This window comes from Vipera berus, assembly GCF_964194415.1.
Source record: "Vipera berus genome assembly, chromosome: 1".
Classification (NCBI taxonomy): Eukaryota; Metazoa; Chordata; class Lepidosauria; order Squamata; family Viperidae; genus Vipera; species Vipera berus.
This window is the reverse complement of record NC_138202.1, coordinates 297,142,164-297,156,217: the sequence shown is the minus strand read 5'-3', so window position 1 is coordinate 297,156,217 and position 14,054 is coordinate 297,142,164. Positions and strand designations below refer to the sequence as shown.

The 14,054-nt window shown below is 40.2% G+C and overlaps 1 protein-coding gene across 5 annotated transcripts in view; it reads right to left on the bottom strand.

Annotated features, from left to right (window-relative positions):
- TMEM63B (transmembrane protein 63B) overlaps positions 1-13,936 on the bottom strand; it is a 102,629-nt gene extending 88,693 nt beyond the window's left edge. For 4 of the 5 annotated variants that reach the window (XR_014028295.1, XR_014028296.1, XR_014028297.1 and 1 more), the window contains exon 1: positions 13,750-13,935. The gene's annotated coding sequence lies outside the window, so the exon portion shown is untranslated. Of the gene's footprint in view, positions 1-13,749 lie in introns of all 5 variants that reach the window. The other variant, XM_081342126.1, reaches the window with a different exon arrangement.
- Between the last annotated feature and the right edge of the window lie 118 nt (positions 13,937-14,054).

The following is a 14,054-nucleotide window of genomic DNA, read 5'->3' as shown; positions in this document are numbered from 1 at the left end:
CAATCCAAGATCCCATTAATATTTTCCTCTTTAAAATTCCCTAAATATAGGGGACTCTTCATTAAACACCTATTTAAACAGATCACAAAGGAGAATGCAGAGACATGGGATCATCACCCTATATCACCAGTCACCATTGAAAAAAACAGGCCTAATACATGATTTATTTCTCTGCTTTTGTGGATGCTCCACAATCAGCCATTTATCAAAAGCCAGAGAAGTAGACCAGACAAAATCATTCTTGCTTCACAACACAAAGCAAAATCCAGTAGTCATCACAGTTCTGAAATAGTCATAGCATACATGGATTTGCTCTAGAGAAAAACCAGCTTCAGATCCTATGGATATCATATCAGACAGCCTTCATCAATGTTACTCAACCTCAGCAACTTAAAATTGTGGGGTCTTCAATATCTTGAAATCCTCAGCATGAGGAACATTTGGGCCATGATGTTAGACTAGGGTTGAGATAGGACTCTCCTCAGACATGGAAACAAAATTAGGTGATTTTTGGAAAAGGTCTCTCTCAGTCCCACTTGTCTCACAGGGGGAAAAAATGGGAAGAGGGAGTGCTATGAATCATAAGAGGAAGGGTGGGATTTCAATCTAGCACCATATAAAAATACAATTATGGTTCAAGATAGACTCTGATGTTACACTTCCACCACATAGGGAATCCATTCTGGGTTGTAAATCTTAATTTTATGTCATTTCTTTGGAGGTCTGAGTTTTAGGAGACCCTTTCTACAAGTGCTGCTTAAACTGCAATTGCTGCATGTGCAATTTTTAAAAAGGATCCATTGATGGCTTTTTTCATTTAAAAATGAAGGTGTTCATTTATTTGTAAAGCAAATGGGAAATGAAATGAATGGGCCGTATTCTCTTCAGAAGTGAAAACAGAAATAAAAATGAATCAATTCCAAGTGTAAAATTAATTCAGGACTCATTTGTTTGAGTGAAACCCTTGAACGGTCTCACAAGGCCATAAAAAGGTTACTGAGAAGGGGAAGGTGTATGGAGCGCAGAACTTGTCAATATCCGATTAAGAACACATAATTCAAGCGGTGCATGAGGAAACAATGCAATTTTGGAATGACCTTGTTTCAACTTATAGACAAAACCAAACAGTCTGTACGTTTTAGATATATGAATGTTTCTCCACATGACTTCCTAGATATTTTACACTGATCTGACTGACCACTATACTTTGACAATCTTTGGGTTCCAGCTGAAACTGGTGTAGATGAAATCCAAGGTGAAAAAGTTTGCAATCTCATCCCAGGTCTGGGGGTTTCACTGCCATGCTACCAAACATCAGTTTCACACTACAAAGCTATTTTCAGGGCACAAAATCAATATTTGCATATCTCAGTCAAAGATTGCTTATTAAAATAGCTCAGCAGCCTTCCTTCTTACAAGTTGGATTCTCCTTTAACCAGGAAGGTTTTTCTATGAAAGTATTAATGAATACTAGTAGTAGATTTCCCTGCCCTCACAATACCTATTGATTTGCACCAAACCTGACCATAGTGAGGAATGCTTACTTATACATCTTTTGGGATTATTTCCAACATGCAGAGTGGCTTACATTGCCAATACTATCTTACCAGCCATCTGTAGCATAGTGTTTCATAATCTATGAAGGATTTATTCTGTTTCTTTTCTGTTTACCTTTATTGCTTTCTCCTTCTTCTCCAACAGAACAAGGCTGACAGGGCAAACTCATGGCTTTGGGAGAACCTGTATTTTAAGGTTCAATAAATCAATAAATCTCTCAAAACACTGATATATAGTTACTAACGTTGAAGGTTCTTATTTTAGAATATTAAGTGCATGGCTGATCCTCAGGATCAGATCTTATAATTATCTCTCCTGAATGAAGAAGGTAACTTGTTGCCCAAATTACTGAGCTGAACTAAAGACCAGGATACTACAGTATTCTACACCAGGAAGGCTGCAAAAAATCATGTCAGAAAGGACAATCATCAGATACTTCAGAGATGTTTTGATTTTCCACTCAGATAGGTTGCTTAATATCTGCCCTTGCCCCTTTGAAGTGCTGAATTAAATCACATTATGCCTTAGTGCAATATGTGAATCCGATTAATTGAACAAAAACAGGATGCTAACAAAAGAAGCCAAAACCTCCAACACCCTCTTTATTACCAACAGAGCCTCCAGGGATCAGATGAGCTCTATTACTCTTTTAAAGATACACAAATGTTGGACAAGTGAGGAAAAGGCGATTTGTGCTTTATGTCTATGGAGATTCTCAATCATCCAGGTGATGGTTATCCCAAGTGTCCTTTTCCAAAGGTGGCTGCTTCTTTTAAAACTGTTTGCTTCTCATCCAAGAAGCTTCTTCAGTTCTGAAATTTAGTTGCCTTGTCTTGTGCTTTGTTTGCAAGGGTGTCCACATGTCTGGGAAGAGGATAAAAATAAGAAAAGGTAGCACTGCAGAGAGGAGAAGGAGGAGATAGAGAGTATGGCAGGCAGACTTCCAGAAAAGTAATCACCAATAACATCATAATGGAGATCAAGCATAACCAATACTCAGAGTACATAATAAGGCAGGCAAAACAGATAACAAGACTGTCAATAGGTAAAATCAGGAAAATTGAAGAAAGAGACAGAAGGGCTAATTCTGGTTGCAAGACCATGTCTTAAGAAGAACAAACACATACAAAGCCAGAACTGAGAGGATAGCAAGAGAAAGCAAATGCCTTCTTTTCAAAAAAAAAAAAAAGCTAAAGAAACAGATTACACAGACTGACTATAAACAATGGCATGACAAAGTAGCAACCATGGTGCATTGGAAAACCTGCAAGAAATACCATTTGCCTGCAAGCAAGAACTGGTGGGATTACAAAATAGACAAAATAATTGAAAATGAAGAAGCTAAAGTGCTCTGAGACTTTAGGATTCAAGTAGAAAAGCACCTGCCTCATAACTCCCCAGACTTAACAACTGTCAATAAGAAGAACAAAAAGGTCTGGATAATAGACATGGCAGTGCCTGGAGGCAGCAGAATAGAAGAGAAAGAACTGGGGAAAAGAAATCACAAAACACAAAGAACTGCAAATAGAAGTAGAACAAATGTGGGAAAAGGAAGCAAAGATAGTACCAACAGCAATAGGCACCTTGGGGTGCAATTCCTAAACATTTAAGAGTACCACTTGAACACCACTGGCATTGACAAAATCATCACCAGTCAATTGCAAAAGGCAGCTTACATCTACCCTTCATATCATGAAATAGCAGCATCTGCCTGTCCCAGATCTTTGGGAAGGATTAAAAATGCCGAATTCTGTCTAAATATCTGGCTGACTGTACAACCAACCATAAAAATAATTTATTTAACTTACATGCTTCCACATTAAACATTTCTGGAAATATTTAAAGTGATTGTGAAGATTTCTTTTTTTGGCAACTATCTCCAGTTTAACATTTTTCAGATCTGAGGCCAAAACCCTACCCAATATTTTGTAATTTATTAACACTCCCTTTAATAACCCCAATCCTTACATCACTTTTTTCTAGTAACTATTAAATTTATTTATTTTATTTTATTTTATTTTATTTTTATTACATTTATATCCCGCCCTTCTCCGAAGACTCAGGGCGGCTTAGAAGCTTAGCAGTAGCCTTCATTCTATGTATATGCCTGCTTGTTAGGGCTTTCACACACACCCCAAGTGGCATTATTACAAAGTCAGCTTATTGCCCCCAACAATCTGGGTCCTCATTTTACCTACCTCGGAAGGATGGAAGGCTGAGTCAACCTTGAGCCTGGTGGGATGCGAACCTGCACTAATTGCAGGCAGCTGGTGTTACTTAAGGAGGCATCAGCCCACTGCTCCACCAAGGCTCTAACATATTTAATGTGCATATTGTGCTATAACCCCAACACATTCTTCCTGGGCCACAACCAACTTGCAATTGCACTTAATTGTTTCGCATTACAGTAGCTATTCTGTTACCTGCAGCAAACCTCTATGCATTTTTATATAAAAGTAAACAAAGTTGGTCATTTTTCTGGTCACGATTGATTTTGTGTGATTTAGAATCAAATTCAATATCCAAATACCAATAATGGATGCTGATGATTTTCCCTTCATTCTGAATACCATTTATGCATTCGTATCATTTGTTCTGGTTTGAGACTTACAAATACAGAACAGAATTTGTCCTTTAATGATTTCTAAGATTTCTCTTTGATAAAGAAATGTTTATTCCTGGGGTGGGGGTAGGGTAACAAAGAGATGGTTTGATAGGAGGGCCTTGCAGCTGTGGTACAAACTGTTTCCCCCCCCTTAGTTTTGTTAGGAAACTGACAACAGTATAGCCAATAAATCAACTTCTCCTTTGGATATGGCTCTCCCATTTCCCTATACTGTGAGTAGCTTTCTTTCTATTCATCTATTCTCTTTCACTTAAAGCAGTGTTTCTCTAACTTGTCAACTTTAAGAGACGTGGACTTTAACTCCAACGATTCTGGGACCTGAAGTCCACATCTCTTAAAGTTGACAAATTTGAAAACATAAACTTACATGTTCATTGGTTATAGTACTTATGTCCAATATAACTTCCTTTACTTTTTGGGAAGGCCATTGTGTGAGACGTTTACAAGGATACCATTGCACCATGGTAATAAATAAATCAACTGTTCTTCTCATGGCATGGGGAGATGCAAAAATTATTTGATATGGAAGCTGCACCTTGTGACTGATGCTTTTCATTGATCAATTTCAAGCATGTGAAGGGTATTAAAAACTTCTGATTAAGCAATGGCTTAATACCTATGGCATTCTCCAGCAGCTGATAAAGACTTTCCCATGGATTTGTGAATGCAAGACAACTGTCAGGCCCAGAGGACAGCCTTAGGCTGATTCATCCTGACTCTTAAAAAGAGCATTCCTGAGTGAAGCTTCTACATTTACAGCATCAAAAACCCGTACCAAATTCCACAGGAATAATTCTTCTTCCAATTTAAGAGAACCTTAGCTTCCATAGCCTTCTGTTGTTATAATATGGAGTGGTTCTTTGGTTTATCTGCAAACCCAGTTCCCAACCACATTGAGTTAAATCAGGCCAAACTATCATTCAGAGCCCTTTCGACCTAACAAAAATTAAAGAAAATAAACAACAAATTGCAGCGCTGAAAAATGACTCATTTTTAAAATGCCGATTTTGGAGAACAAGATGGAGGAGTGTTCAAGGAGTTGCAGGTTAGAGTAGCTCACAGACAGCATCTTCTTCCCCTAATGAATTTCAAAGAGACTAAGAGACTAGAGACCCAAGAAAAGCAAACCCACAAATGCAATCTCTGATGATCCTATATCACCATTGAAAACCACCCAGAGGCAAAGAGGCAGGACTGGATGCTTGCAAGCTGCCACGTTTCACAAATGAAAAAAAGAACAGACTTGAAGATGGAATACTATGTTTTCTCATATTAAAATTTGCTTAGTAAAATGCTAATGCAAATCTAGATAAGGGATGGAGAAAATTCCCAAGATTTTGGCCATCTTTGATTCCTTATTAAAATTGGGGGCAGCAAGCTGCTGTGGGGCATTCCAAGTATGAACACACATAGACCTGAGGAGTGCTTAGCTCAAGCCTTTAAAACAATGCTTATCAACAAGGTAGAACAATTCCAAATTAGGGAAAGAGGAAATAGACCCCCATGGCAGGAATGTTATTGAAACAGCTTCTCTCAGCCTTTTCCCACACAGGTAATCTTGGCTATTCTGACACTGGGTACCAGGCTAGAGATCTCATCACCTAGATGGGGTGTGTGAGTAGAGTTGTAAAGTTGTTCACAGAATGCGAGCAAGTAGCCTGACAGCTGGCAACCTCTGCCAAGTGTAGGAGCTTAGCCAATGGCAAAGGGGGCGAGTTGAACAGATGTCAGGCTAGGGGTCCATTTAATCTCAGCATCCTAGGACCTAAAGCAGTGGTCTTCAACTTGGCAACTTTAAGTCTTATGGACTTCAACTCCCAGAATTCCTCAGTCAGCTTTAAGTCCAAACGTCTTAATGTTGCCAAGTTTGAAGACCACTGACCTAAAGGATCCCAGAAAGAACCAGATGATACATTTCCCTAGATCTTTACCATCTTTTCATATATATAATTCACTGTTTAATTGCAAATTACATATACATTTACATTTAAATGTATAGAAGCTACAATCATTGCTATTTGATTGCTATTTCCCTAAAAGAAAGCCAGGGTAGGAGACTTAAAATGTACAGTGTACTGCTGAAGAGAAGGCCCAGTACAGTTAAAATAGTCTTCGGAGAAGGGCGGGATATAAATGGAATTAAAATAAAATAAATATATCACAAATCTATACATCTAATCTATAGCTAACATTATGCATTCTGAGGAATATCTAATAATTAACTGACCTCATCATAATATAAAAAGCAGTATTTTAAATTTCTGATTCAAACTTTTTTAGTAATGAAATCATCAGATGTGGCTTTGCTATTATGTCACCCTCTGTCTTAAATGTTCAAATCAATACCCCCTCAGAGTTATTGGCTTAACAAAAGACATGAATTACAACTTTAGATTGGTAGCATACCCATTTTATAGTAATGTATTGTTCAAGTTCCTTAGAACAGAAGTTTGCAACCTTGACAACCTTAAGATTTGTGGACTTCAGCTGAGGAATTCTGCGAGCTGAAGTCCACAAGTCTTAAAGTTGTCAAGGTTGCAGACCTGTGCCTTAGAAGAAGAGAGGAAACTTTTGGTCCAAAAAAACAAATTTACTGACATTTTGCTCACATCTACGATAATCTCCATCTCTTAGCAGCTATAAGATAAAATTCTAAAGAGAAACACTTGGGGAAAAAACAACATTGAGCTCATTGGAAATTATATCTAAACAGACTTGTATATCATTGCCCTGAATATCCTTCAAATAACTAAAAAGATAATTGTGTATTTCTCTACACCACCAAGCATTGTTATAATGTATCTAAAGCATTGCTATAATATATCTAACAAATATGCCTGCATCATATTAGCAACTTTTTTTTAGCTACTGTGAAGATCTTTAATTCTTTGTTATCTTATTGTTTGTCCTAGTTCCCTTCTTTAATTTAGACTGGAAGCAGTTAATCCATTGAATAACAAGCTAGCAATTCTACTCAACAGTATTCACTGGAAGAAAGGTTATAAAGTTACAAGAAATCCAGCTAGTACCTTACTTTGAAATGAGATGCATACACACACACGCACAGACATACATATGCAATTTTATGCCAGCACAATTCTTGCCAATATCCTCCATTTTTGGGAAGGCAGGGACTGGAAGCTTGTACTTGTCTGCATATCTTCACTTTTTTGGTAACTGCTAGTCTTTTTATCAGCATAAAAAATCTCACATTTTTTTCACGACTGTTTTTGCAGGTTTGACAGCTACTGGATATAAATAAACAGAAGCAATAAGTTTGCATTATTTCCTTTCTTAAACAAAATTAGCACAGTTGTATCTTGATATATAATAGCAATCACTAGCAAATTGATTTCTCAATTATGAGAAATTCAGAAGTTGCTGGGGGTGGAATCATTTCTCATTAAACATCAGAAATGAATTAACCTTTTTAAAAGTACAGGTCACGCAACTAATAAATTTTTGGACTTGCCATTTTGCTGGCTTTGGGTACACGGGGCTCCAGGATCTTGTCATCTTTGATTCAGGGTGGGCTGGCACTGCCCCAGAAAGATCCAGTCCACAACTTGCGGGGTGTGTGTGTGTTGGGTTTCTCCTGAGCTTGCGACTCCTGTTCAAGGAACAGGTGGCAGTCTTGGCTAGGAGAACCTTTGCACAACTTCATCTTGTGCAGCAGTTGCAGGCTTTCCTGGATCAGGATTTCCTGCGCTCAGTCGTTCAGTCCCTAGCCATCTCATGGCGGGACTATTGTAATGTGCTCTACATGGGGCTACGCTTGAAGAGGATTTGGAAGCTACCATTGGTACAGAGTGCGGCAGTACCTATAGTTTCGGGGTATGTGTGTGTGCCTATGATGGCCCCTGTAACACCACTGCTCCGCGAGCTGCATTGGTTACAGTCTGCTTCCAGGTGCAATTTAAAGTGTTGGCGATCACCTGTAAAGCCCTTCATGGCATGGGTCCGGTTACTTGAGGGACCGTCTCACCCCAATGGGATTGGCCCGTACCACTCGTGCTGGTGGAGGAGTCATGCCGCGGGTCCCGTCAGCCCGATTATTCCAGCTGCTGGGGTTTAGGAGGGCTTTCCTCTGCTGTTGCTCCTGCCCTCTGGAACATCTTGCCCCCCTCCGCCCCAATGTGAGGTTGGCCCCAACCTTCCTATCTTTTCTTAAAGACGTGGCTGTGCTAGTTGGTGTGGGGCTCCAGTGGGGGAACAGTGCAATGGAGGTGGTTGATTCAGTAATAACAGATCCCACTTCCCTCCCCAACTCCGCTTCTGCCCTTCCCATGTGACCTTGGTTTTTTAAGATTTGTTCTTAACTTTTTATGTTTTAATTATATATTTAACTGCAAGCTGCCCAGAGTTGCCCTATGTTAAGATAGGCCAATAAATTTTATAAAGAAATAAAATTACATAAACTTATATGACCAGCCATATATCTGGATCTTACATTTTCACTTAATACTATTTTTTGGTATAAACTTTAAAAAGTTTACACACTTTCATAATGTTTATAGTCTACCAACAAGCCAGTTCCCTTTTTCTCGGTAAAGATAGCCAGTTATGGAAATAGATGCAGCATAAATGAATTTGTCAAAACGTTATTTATTTATTTTATTTTTTAATCCCATTTATATCCCGCCCTTCTCCGAAGACTCAGGGCGGCTTACAATTTAAGCACAAACCAATGTGCTTAGCAATAGCCTTCATTCTATGTATATGCCTGCTTATTAGGGCTTTCGTCCCCCCCCCAAGTGGCATTATTACAAAGTCAGCTTATTGCCCCCAACAATCTGGGTCCTCATTTTACCTACCTCGGAAGGATGGAAGGCTGACTCAACCTTGAGCCTGGTGGGATGCGAACCTGCACTAATTGCAGGCAGCTGGTGTTACTTAAGGAGGCATTAGCCCACTGCTCCACCAAGGCTTCCCGGTATCTTTTTCCATTCTTCTTGTGAGTGCCAGGGTTTAACTGATGTCCTGCTGTTAGCGGGATCGCATTTGCAAAGAAAATCGCAACTGGATGCTGGATCCAATCTAGTGAAACCTCTCATGAGGAATGAGAAATTGTTGAGATCATCTACATGGCTCTAGACAGCCATCCTTGCGGGTAGACCATAGAAACTGCTGTTTTGCTATCAGCTATGAAATGAGTGGCTGAAAGTTGGATTTCCATCAAGCTCACTCTCACAATGCAGCCTTCTATGGACATTAGGTGAGAAATAAAAACTCTTTGGATCAGCAAGGCTTTATTGTATTCATTCGATGAGTTCTCTTCCCCTTAAGAGGAAGATTTTTATTTTTACAATTTTGGAAACATATGATTTTTTTAAAAAAAAATACGCTGCAAAGGTTAGAATAAGGATTTTGGAAAGATAACAATGAACAAAGGGTCCATATGGATTTAAAATTATAGCTTGGAATTAATTAGAAGACATTTTCTCATGGGAAATGGCATTGTTTGGGTCTATTTATAAGGGGACTTTGAAGGTTGGAGACTAGAGGGAGCTAGTAGATACAGAAATGGAGCAGAAATCTATAATAAAACTTTTTGATTATTGGTCTCCCAAACTTCTTAAGATAAATTTATGAGATGGACAGAGCATACTTAATGAAGTTACAGATGAAGAACAAGTTTCAATGGATAATTTTGAAATTATTTTGAAAGGGGACTTAAATATGACAAGCAATGAAAAGAATATGGAGAAAGATATGGACACATAAATGGAACTAACTTATTCTCTAAAAGCAATTACAAATATTAAACCAAAAAATTGATTTGGATATTTTTTTCCCTAACTGGACATACAAGTGCGCTATTAAGGTGCTGAAGGACTTTATTAGAAGTGAAAAATAGAAGTACAAACTTTACTTATTGGATATACAAAAGAAATGTTAAAATTTTGAAAGATTTTTTGGCTCAAGGATGAACAGAAAATTAACTCTGGGACTCTTTTTGAAGCAGTTAAAAATTAAGATTCTTGAAAACTCAAGGAAGAAATACGAAGTTGGCTTATTTGATTGGGGCTAAAAGAAACAATTATATCTAACTGCTTTTACTGGATGTTTTTAGCTGAGGAAAAACAGCTGACAAAACATTTGGATTTTTTTTTTTACTTAAATAAGGTATGGGATGAAGAGACTATTTATAGATAGCGATAAGCCCTATTAAAATTGCCTTTACTTGCTGGGATAAAGGGAGAAATTAGTTGTGTCCCCCCTTTTTTCTTTTTTCATACTTCTTTGTATTTTACTATCTGTATTTTTCTAGCTTGTATCTGATTCTTTTCATTCATAATTTCTAATAAAATCATTGGGAAGAAACTTTATCTCTCTTCCCACTCTCATTTGACAATTCACCTACTGCATAAGCTCATCCATAATGAAGATCACATAAATTATATTTACATTTACTTGGCTTCATCTGGTTACAATTCTCTAGTTGAGAGCGTGTTGAAGTATGAATTGTGAAATCCGATTGCTATTTATCGGTATCCTGGAAGTATACGCTTGGTTAGATATTTTTTCTTTAAGGATTCTAGAACTTATACACTTCACGTAAGTTGTAAAGGGTAAAGAACAAGCTATTCAGAGATCATGTCAATTCCTGTGCCGGGTAGCAATAAGAAGAGCTCAAATGGGAAAAAAAAATACCGTGGATTCAAATCCAAGTGTTATTGCTCCAATTCATTTTCTCTGACACTTTAGCTACAATATAACTGCATTTCAGCATTCCGCAGCAGGTGGCAGTATTTGGCTCAGTTTATCTGAATTCAGAATTTAGCCCTTGGATGGGAGATTCCAGGGAAGGCCATGGCAAATAATTTCTATACTGCTGCCAAGAAAACAGCAGGGATGTGTCCACAAGGCTTCCAGGAGCCAAGCCAGACTCAAAGGAATCGTTTTATGCCATACTGTCAATGGTTGAAACTCAGGAGCAGTAGCATTAAAATTCCATTAACAACTTGGGCGGTTTTGGGAAGGTCAGTATTTCTTAGCTTAGCTTCACTTCTTTAATGAGAATTCAATGCCTTTCTTTACATTTAAGATTTACACTGACAATGGGAAGACACGCTTTCTTTTAATGGCAAGTAATGGATAACAATCTTTTACCAATTTCCAAACACACACACACACACACACACACACACACACACTTGTGTATTTAGAAGCCAACCATTAGTTAAAATGACATCAAAGGCAGATAACATAGCCCAGGTCTTTCCCAAGGGCTGTCCCATATCAAAAATATGTATTACTTGCTAAGCATTTTGTTTTAGAGCAAAATATCTGTTCTATCCCATTGACTGCTAGGCTCAACATACATCACTTTATTTAGCCTTCAGTCTGTCCCACCAATTCTAAATAAGTCTGTGGTTTATCATCAGATGCTGACATACTGAAATCCAGGCACACCCACATTAGTAGACCCTGACTAGGTTTAAGCCAATATTTGGAAACACAGTGTTTTGGAAACAACGGCAAAAAAATCCCCACTCTAATCTGGAATGGAATCGCTCTATAGCTTCCTCCCCATTTGCAGCTTGCTTTACTATTCAATCCAAAATATAATCGGAGCAGAAGCAGAAGTGCTCTGAAGAGGATGCTCAAAGGAAGTGCATAATGTAACTGGAATGGAAGGAGGAAAGAATAAATGAATCGAAGTGAGAAGGAAATATCAGGTGAGTAGAAAAGCCAATTTTTTAAAAAAAGTTTAGCAGATCTAATCCATATTCAAACATCTTAGAGTTTAGCCTTAGAATTGTTTTGTAAACTGAGATCTTGCAACAAAGAGAAACAGTATTATGTTGCAACATTTGGAGAAGGTTTCACAGCATATCTTTATTTCAGCCTTCCCTATGATGTGTTGGACTTCAACCTCTATACAGGTAGTCCTCAACTTACAACAGTTCACTTAGTGACCATTGAGACTTATAGCAGCACTGGAAAAAGTGACTTATGACCATTTTTCACACTTATGACTGTTGCAGCACCCCCATGTTCATGTGATTTACATCAGATGCATGACAACCGAGTCACATTTATGATGGTTGCAGTATCCATGGGATCCCCTTTTGCAACTTTCTAACAAGCAAAGTCTATGGAGAAAACCAGATTCACTTAACAACCGCGTTACTAATTTAACAACTGCAGCGATTCACTTAACCCAAATGTGTGAAGAAGAGTCATAAAATGGGGCAAAACTCACTTAACAAATTTTTCACTTAGCAGCATAAATTTTGGGCTCAGTTGTGGTATGCTGAAGACTACCTATAATTCCCAGCCAGACAGAATGGAGATTGTGGGAGCAGAAATTCAGGGCAGTCACCGGATATTAAGCTAAGGAAGGCTCACCCCCCCCCATAGGTAGGAAAAGATGTTTTGACTGACAGCAACAAGTCAATTACTGCTCCTGCAAGAGAACTTCCCTGGAAAAGATAGAAAGCCTCTATTGTGGTGTAAAGGAGGAGGTACAGACAGTGCCTAGGAACTGATCCGATTTCCTCCCTGCCTGCTGCTTTTGTGGCCTAATTCTCCGAAGCACCTGGTGCGTTTTCCAAAAGCTGCAGCAAAATCTTCCCAAACAAAAGCCGCATGAAAGAGGCAACTTGCTCCCTCCAATAGGCTCGCCTTCTACTTTCCCTTCTATCGCACGCACAAGGATGAGGGGGGAGTGACTGCAGCATCGCGGACCAACATCGTCCTCACGATCAGACCATCCAGAGTGGAAAGAGCAACAAAGAAGCACCCAGCCTTGCTTTCTCTCCGTGCCATCTTGATCTAGATACCTGCCCCTTATTTACGCACGCAGCACCAACAAATCCATGCAGGCACACATCGGGATCGCGGGAGGGGTGGGGGGGAGAAACAAAAACAAACAATCCGAACCCAAGGCCACGACCTTTCCGGTGGCAAAAAATAAAACCATTTTGTCCTCCTCCTTTCCCACCCCCCCCTGACATTGGAAAGGGAATCCCAGAAACCCGGAAAGAAATGCGGCAGCCGGCCAAGGTGGGCTTTCAGGGGTGGGAGGAGGTGAAGAAGGAAAACTGCCTCCGACCCAGCGGGTGGGGGGTGGGGGTGGGAGAAAGAAAGCGAGTCCCGCCAAACAGGAGAAACGCAGCGGGGATACAAGGCAGCCTTCGATCCTGCCGCAGGGCTCCCCAAAAGCCCCCGCGTAGAAGGCGAGAGGCAGCGCCAGCCCGCGCCCCCCGCTCGCCACCACCTCTGCAGGCGAAAAGCCTGCGCCAGATCGCCCGGAATCCCCAGCAGCAACGCAGCGCAGCCGCCGCTTCCATTGTTCGAAGGCAAGGCAGAGGGAGGGAACAAGCAAGCCCAGCCGCAGATCTCTCCCGAGTAAACAGATCCCGGAGTCCAGGACAAAGACGGAAAGCCATTTCCCAAAGGATTCCCTCGGGCTGACCCAGCTTCCCTTGGAAACATGGTTTAGGAGTGGATATCGCTGCGGGTGTGTGTGTGTGTGTGTGTGTTTGGGGGGGGGAGGGAGAAACAGGGAAGGAAAGCTATGTTGCAATGGAATTAGGAGCGACAACCAAGTGGCTTACCCGGCGTCCAAGGCAGAGCCGCTCCTCTACGCCCCGCAGCCCCTGCTTTCCTCCGCTCCTCCAGCGCACTCGGCTCCTAGCTCCGTTCCCCCTTTCCTAAATAAAGACGTCTTTCGCCTCCTTGGATTGGCTCGCGGCGTCCTACTCCAGCTTCTTCGAGGCTAAAAGGAGAGAGAGAGAGTGGAGAGCGAAGAGGCGTGGCCTTTCGCCTGGTGCCGGCGACAGAGTCTCGCCTTCTACGCATGTGCGCCTTCCCCCCCCCACCCTTTTTGGAAAAACTGTTTTGCGCTTGCGTGCTCGGGAGA